Raw genomic sequence first — 7497 nt, 5'->3', positions numbered from 1 at the left:
GTAACACAGCAAACTGGAGCTGTCATTTCATCTCACATTAAGAGATTAATTGATTTTCCTTTGACAGTGATATCAGTTGAGCTTCAACATAAAGACACACAATAGGAAAGTATAAAAGCTTCTTTTAAAAGTGTGTACTGGTAGTCATCTGCTTGGATCCCATAATGTGCGGTAGATTTTTTTCACATTTGGCATAGCAGGAGAGGGAAGTGGTTTGCCAGAGGCTGGAGAAAGGCAGTATTAGTGCTCTTTCTCGAACTCAGGAGCTCCTGAAAGTGGAGCGCATCCCTATTTCAAGAGGATTTTTTTCTGTTTTTGTAAGATGTTAAGGATCTTATTGCTGATAAAACATCTGGTTGCTTAGAGGGATTTTAAAAGTGTTTCTTCGCACTTGTTTTTGGAATTAACCATTGGGGGGGGAAAAAAAAGGCTCCTTGTACATCTAACCAAAGGATGTGTAAAGAACTGTATTTAAAAACCAGCCTGCCGGTTGTGTAACAGCCCCGCTCCGTGCGATACTTCTGTCGCTGTTGGGCCATGGCTGCTTTATGCTTCACCCGCAGCCTGGGGCAGCTCGTTCCCAGAGGCCCCCGGGATGCCGCCGGCACTGCCCCAAAACCCTGCCGCTGGCTCAGCTTCCCCGAGCCAAGCAAAGCGTGCAGCGGCAGCAAATGCTTATTTTGAAGCGTGCACATTTCAAAGCAGCGATGACAAAACCAGTTAATGCCTGCTGTTAACAATTTAAATGGCCTGGCTTTATTTCCAGGAGTTCAGACAAGGTTTTTGGGTGGTCCGCCCAGTTTTTCCAGCAGATGGCAATAACCCACAGTGGGTGAGTGGGGCGAGGGGATGGCGCTCGGCCCGCGGCCTGAGCACTGGTGGGGCGGCAGCCTCTGGCCCAGCACCACCAAATCCCCGGGGTGCCCCAGAGAAGGAAGAAGCAAGAAAGAGAGAGAGCCAGCCAATGAATAATAGATCACTAAAATCCGGCCAGCTAGGAAAGTGCATACACAGGAGAGGGGAAGAGTGCATAATTCATCTATAATTGCTGTGGGGGAATTTTAAATAAAGGAGAGAGACAAGTTGCACATTCCCTTTGTTTCTTTTTGAAGTTTTACTTTTTTTAAGTGTGTTCTTGTTCATTCACCTGTGCCTTAGATCGCAAAGGTGACCCAGCTCCTGTTGTGCTGTCTGCCAGGGGACGTGTCTGGTGGCTGGTCACGCAAGGGACATCATTGGAGCATGACCTAGAAAGGACAACAGCCCCTGACACTGCAGGCAAAAGTGGTGACTGCAGAAGATGAAGCTTTAAGAAGACTACGAAACAATTCAGGTAGTCTTGGGGATGGCTATTTCATAGCTCCTGAAAATACCATGGAGGAATTTCTGTCTTCTGATTTATTGCTCATCATCCTGTTCACTTTGCAAGCCATCTAGTCAACGTGAGATTGGCTGTTGTCAGATCTAACTTTGTTGTGTTCTTGCAGAATAAACAATGAAACCAGAGAGAACAATACAGGTTGGCTAATCCAGAATCTATAAATGATGATTCCTCAGGAATCAAGCATGTATGCGTCTAGAAGTGACAATTTTATGTGATAAACCTATATCTTGCATTTGTCAAGATGTCAAACATTTGTCAAGATTCAAAGCCTCACAATTATTATTTTATTGGGATTACAGAAAGCAACATAAATACAGTTCCATAATGTCAGATCTGGGTCCATCTGCGCCATTATCCCTTCTCTAAAAGTCAAAAAATTCAAGCTGTTTTGGAGGAATAGTAAATAAGATGACATACCCTGGGTTTCTTTTCACCAGGGGGAGGTACTATAGACTGGTTTATGTTGTAAAACCTGAGAGTTTATAACCACTGTTATTACAGCGCTACCTGTCTAAAGCTCCTGTTGTTTTTTTCACCTTGCTACACTCTTGGACTCAGTGAAAGATTTTGGCAACAAGTGGCAGGTTCTGGCTGTGTGAAAAACTTTCTCAGTTTCTAATTTGTAACATTTCAGTATCACTGAATGTTCCCTTCTTTTTTCCTTTCTTTTTATGAGACAGAGTAATTAGGAAACTCTTGATCTGCTTTCTCTTTACCATGATGTTGTACTTCTTCTTATCATGTTTTCTTGTACTGGCCCCTCCCATAAAAGAAAACATTTTAATTTTTTCAGTCACTTAAAAAAAAAGGCAAAATAACGTGGTAAGAAAGAATGGGTAATGCCTGCTCACAAAACACGCAGAGTAACACTGAGGCAGTTCTTCCCTTTTTACATCTCCTTTGCCCACTCCCAAGAAGCACACAAAAAGGGCTGAGAAAGATAATTGGTTTTGGTGGCCTTGTGATTCAGATCTTAATAATAATGTAATTGAAAGCTCAATAGTTAAAGACCTGTATCTGCTAAAATAGAGTAATTTTTTATTATTTACCCACCGCTGTGCCAACAGACCTATTTTGACTTCTGTTGACATGACAGCTTCTTGGCATCCACAGCAACAACTTGTTTCATGATTATTTTTGAACTGTTGTGTGTTCAGCACCTAATGAGACATCCTGTTTGTGGCATGGATGGAGCATGTGGTCAAGATTACCAGTTCTGCGTTTAATTTATTATTCAGTAAGAAAAGCTGATGCAGTGAGGTGAGAGCATTCAGTGCCAGAGGGACTGACACAGACAATGGCAGTTTGAGAGACCCACTCCAGGACTGACTATTTTGTGCTTTATTTTCTGATCAAGAGACAAAATGCCTGTAAATACTGGGTTTCACCAGTGATAATTTGTGGTTACTAAGGCACTTAAACTATTTCCATTAAACAAGTAATAAATAAGTATGGATGATATATTTTCCAGTGAATAGTAAAATCACCAAAAACATAGTTTCATTCATTCCAAAACTATTGTAAATTTGACCTGAATTCATTTGAATGATGCTGCCTAGAGAGGGAAAAGAAAAAGAAATGTCACTATATTTTCATCACAGCTCGGGGAGGGGGTGGTGTCTCTTTGAAGGCTCATTCTAAATGTGAAAGACGGCTGCAGTGTCTGCTTAGGAGACTCAAGTCTCTTCTGTCACCTCTTTCTCAGTACTTCTTCACACGTGAACCACCATGCCATCAAATATTCTGGGGTGCTTGCAGTCTCTCCTGTTGCTGCTGTTTCACTTTGCATTAATAATTAAATATTCACTGCCAGAGGGACTGAGCTTCAGATATCGTCCATCCCAGATGAGTGCCCTAGACATGAAGCTAAGAAGCATTCATGTCCTTTGCTTAAATGGCTTCGTATATTTTTGACAAACCAAAACTGGGCTGAGCAGAGAGATTGAAGGTGGCCCACTTTAAAGTGACTGTCTCATGGTTAGGATGCTAATCTGAGGGAAACGGTAAACACGATTTTAAATCTTGTTTCTGCTTCATTTCAACTAAACTACAAGGTCTTTGTTTTGGCATAGAAACTCTCACAGCTGAATTTGTTTCGACCCAGATTGAAGGCTAGTTTTGTTTTTAATCTTCTTTTTCCCCTTCCTTTTCTTGTCTTGGCAGGAAGCCTAACAACTTTCTCCCCCTTTTCATTAACTGTAAACATAATGATAACAAAATACTAAGCCAGTGAACACCTCTCCCTTGGTTTTGGAGTTTATTCATCCCTAAGGTGCAGTTCTTATTTCATAACTGGGAGCACTTTCTAGGTATTCTTTTATCAGTTGTATTATACATACAGCTATTACTTCCTTGTGAACTTGGTTTGGTGTTCACAGCTTTTATCTTGGCTCAGCTGTTTTCTACAGCTCTGGGACTCCTCCCTTTTAGGACATAGTTTCATCATGAACGAAACCAGCATCCTACACAGCACGATGCTGTCATTAGGCAGACAGGTGCTGCACCATATTTCTTCCTGCCCTGCAGGAAAAGATCTTGACCTCAGTTATGTAAAACAGTGGATAGAACTCACATATTATGTATTGCTAAAGTCATGACCTAGTATGAACAGTGCTTCTAGGCTTTCTAATTAGGGACTGAACTAATTAGAACTGGCTAAAATGACCATATTTTGGACATGTTTTTATTCCGTGGGGTTCAAAGCAGACACAAGCCTCTCTCCCTGCCAAAACCGCTCACGAATATTTGCCACTAACATTTCACAGAATCACAGAATCACAGAATGGTTGAGGTTGGAAGGGACCTCTGGAGATCATCTAGTCCAACCCCCCTGCTCAAGCAGGGTCACCTACAGCATGTTGCACAGGATCACGTCCAGGCACTGAAAACTTTAGCAATTATTAAATTGAAACCTGTTTTTCAAAATAAAGTTTGCAATTACATGAATCAGTGGTTTTAATAACAAGTGAGTGAGTTGGGATTGGTTTAATAACAGCTGTATTATACGTAATTTGTGTCCACTGCCTCTTGTGCTGTCACCAGGCACCACTCAGAAGAGTCTGGCTGCACCTTCTTTACAGCCTGCCTCTGCAGCACAGTGAACCACTGAGGCTGGGGGAGAAGGAACTGGAGAAAGGCTATGGCAAAGGGGAGCAATGCTGTGCCACGGCCAACACAGTCTTTCTTTCCCCCCTTTCTTCATGCTGCAGTAACCATAAAGTCACGCTATGATCTAGCCCAAACGTCTTACACATCAGCTTGGTGCTCAAAACCTGCACTGCTCTGGTCAAAATACTACAACTCTCCATTCTTGCTAATGACAAATCAATTTTACTATTAAAAAAAAATACAAATAATTAAAGCCCAGCCAATGTCTTTTGATGAATTTCTTTCATGGTTTGCTCTCTAGTGAAAAACCACAATGACTCACTTTTGGCTAAAACCAGCTGAGACAACAGAACTAAGGGCAGTGTTGGCTGTATCACTTATGGCTTCTCCAGCCTCAGAGCAATGAAATATTTTGCAAGGGTTTCTTTTCCATTTTCAGTGGAAAACAAATGGGCAAACAGAAACAGCAAAGAAAATGAGCAGAGAAACTTGCAGAAAAGCAAACATAAGACAAAACAAGGACTTGGATTCCTGACGATAATCTCTATTTGAGGAAGGAGCGACAGGAGTTGAAAGGGTTTGGTCCCGAACTGCAGCAACTCCTTGGGAATGGCTGTGATATGCTGAAATAACTAAAGTCTCGGAGCCAGCACATAGTTTCCTTCATACCAGCCCACTCAGGGACTGGAAATAACTTTTTTTGTCAGAAGCAAAACACAAAATTGAAAGAAACAAATATGGTGTGTCATGGAAATGTCATAATCTGGTACCTGCCTCTTTCTGTATGTATTGGCACAGAAGATTGGGTTTATCTTTTACGAAATAGAGAATTAAACAGACAAGAGATAATGCAGGAGTTATAAGGGAACAAAGGAACTGGAGAAGCAAGAATAAAAGGTGACATCTATACTAGTAAATTAAACATGGTCACAGGCACTGGAACTTGATTGCCTGTACAGTTCAGTTGTGGGAACCATCCTTGCTACAGTTTTGGTTGGAGGCTCGCTTGCTACGGCCCACACACCTCCTGCAATGACAGCTCAGTCCCAGTGGGCAGTTTAGATGTGAAAGCAGACTCCGAAGAATAGGAGCATTTTCAGTATGGCTGAGGGCCTTTTGCGGGCCAGCTGGCCTCGCTGCCAGAGAGCAGCCTCCAGCTTCTGCAGTTCAGGGGTAGAGGCACAGGCACAGCAAATTCAGGGGCCTGCACGTTCACCATTCACCCTTCCTTTGACTCAAGCAACCAGGCCACATTATCTTTTCTCTAAATGTATCTAACAGCATCTTGGAAGGAGCTAGATTGTTCCTGTTCCCAGCACTCCTACTGAAGGCCATTTAAAATCTCCACCCTCCTGACAGCAAGGAGTGTTTTTTCTTTTTTCTTTTTTTTTTTTTTTAATTTAAAGGCCAATTTACATCCATTTTGCTTAGAGAGAAAAGCTTTTGTCAGTGTTTTTTCCTTTGGGTCTGTCCCCTCACATATTTACAGAGAGTAATTGAAACCCCTCTCCACCTTTGCTGTATTCAACTAAACACAGGAGAAAGGATATGGCTGGGAACCTCCCAGGAGATGGACTGCACCACTCAACTATTTCAAACCACTGTGTCAAATAGTTTCTTTCATGGACTGACAAGCTGAATATTAAAACTAGATAGATATTTTTTACCCTTGCCACTACCAGCAACAGTAATTTCAATTCCTCTGTCTGTCATGATTAGAAAGCCTCTCCTAATTTCCATCATACATCTATTTCCAGCAAGAATAGGACAGCCATTCTGCACATAGAGTATTACATGCAGCAGCAGCTTGCCCGGTACCATATACAGCTCTGGACACTAAAGCTATGCCTGTACCAGGAAATAAAACAGGCTAGGGCTCTACTCTGGCCCTGAGGCAGACTAGCAACATCCATCAGCCGAACCCTTTCACTCTGAAAAACAGAGTGGATGCATCCAAAGTGCCTGATGGGAGCAGTCCCCAGTCTGTGCTAATCCTCAAACTGCTCGTGCATTGTCTGAGAGATTCAGTTTGGCACGTTTCAAAACCATACCGGGGACCATGCTAATAATTTAACACTGTGGCTGGCCCTGTTTGTTTACAAGCACAGACACAGCCTTAGATTGTTATTTGCAGGACTGTTTATTGAGTTGAATATCCCAGTTACCAAATGAAATATTTCTCTGAATCACCTGGATCCACAGAGTGAAACCTCTTTCATCGGGGTGGCTCCCTAGTTCTATCCCCTTCAAGACCAACACCAGGAGCTAGCATGGTCACCAAGCAGAGTCTTTAAGAAAAAAATATCATGCTTTTAGGACAAAAGATTTCAGTGAAAATCTGAAAAATAACACATGCCTATGTATTTTGTTTGAGAATATGTAGGATTAAATTCACTTTAGACAGATGGAAATTCAACATCTAAGTCTCCTATGGTCTCTCTATAATTAGTAGGGAAAGACAGGCACCTCCTGAGAGTAATTCAGAAGACAAGTACAGCTGTACTTTGTCAAAGCACAGTACATCCCACTCAGTACCCTCTGACTGTAGCCAATAACTGACTCTAAGAACAGGGTATAAGAACAGGGGAAGACTATGGTGATATTTCTACAGCATATTCTCCCAGGCTTCACTGATCTGCAGCTTTTATCAAGGTAGAACTGTCTTTGTATTTAACAGCCCTCACTCAAGTCTCTCATGAATTTGTCTAATTGTTTTTAACGATGCAAACTTTTGGCTTTCACCAATTTCCATGACAATGCTTTCCACTGTTTAACTACATCAACAGAATCTAGAGTGCACCTGGAATGACCATGTGTAGGTGCCTGCTTGAAGATGAAGTGTTCTCCATACTCCTTCGACTGTAATGAACAGATCTCCACGGCTTATAAAGGCAGCTTAGACATCTAGCTTAGATGTAGATACATACTAATAGACACCTCAACCTAGGCAAAATGAATCTCTCCTCTAACTTTCAGTTATGCCTATTAAGGTGAGATGAATCCTA

This window comes from Apteryx mantelli, chromosome 2, assembly GCF_036417845.1.
Source record: "Apteryx mantelli isolate bAptMan1 chromosome 2, bAptMan1.hap1, whole genome shotgun sequence".
In the NCBI taxonomy this organism is placed as follows: domain Eukaryota; kingdom Metazoa; phylum Chordata; class Aves; order Apterygiformes; family Apterygidae; genus Apteryx; species Apteryx mantelli.
This window is presented reverse-complemented; position numbering follows the sequence as displayed.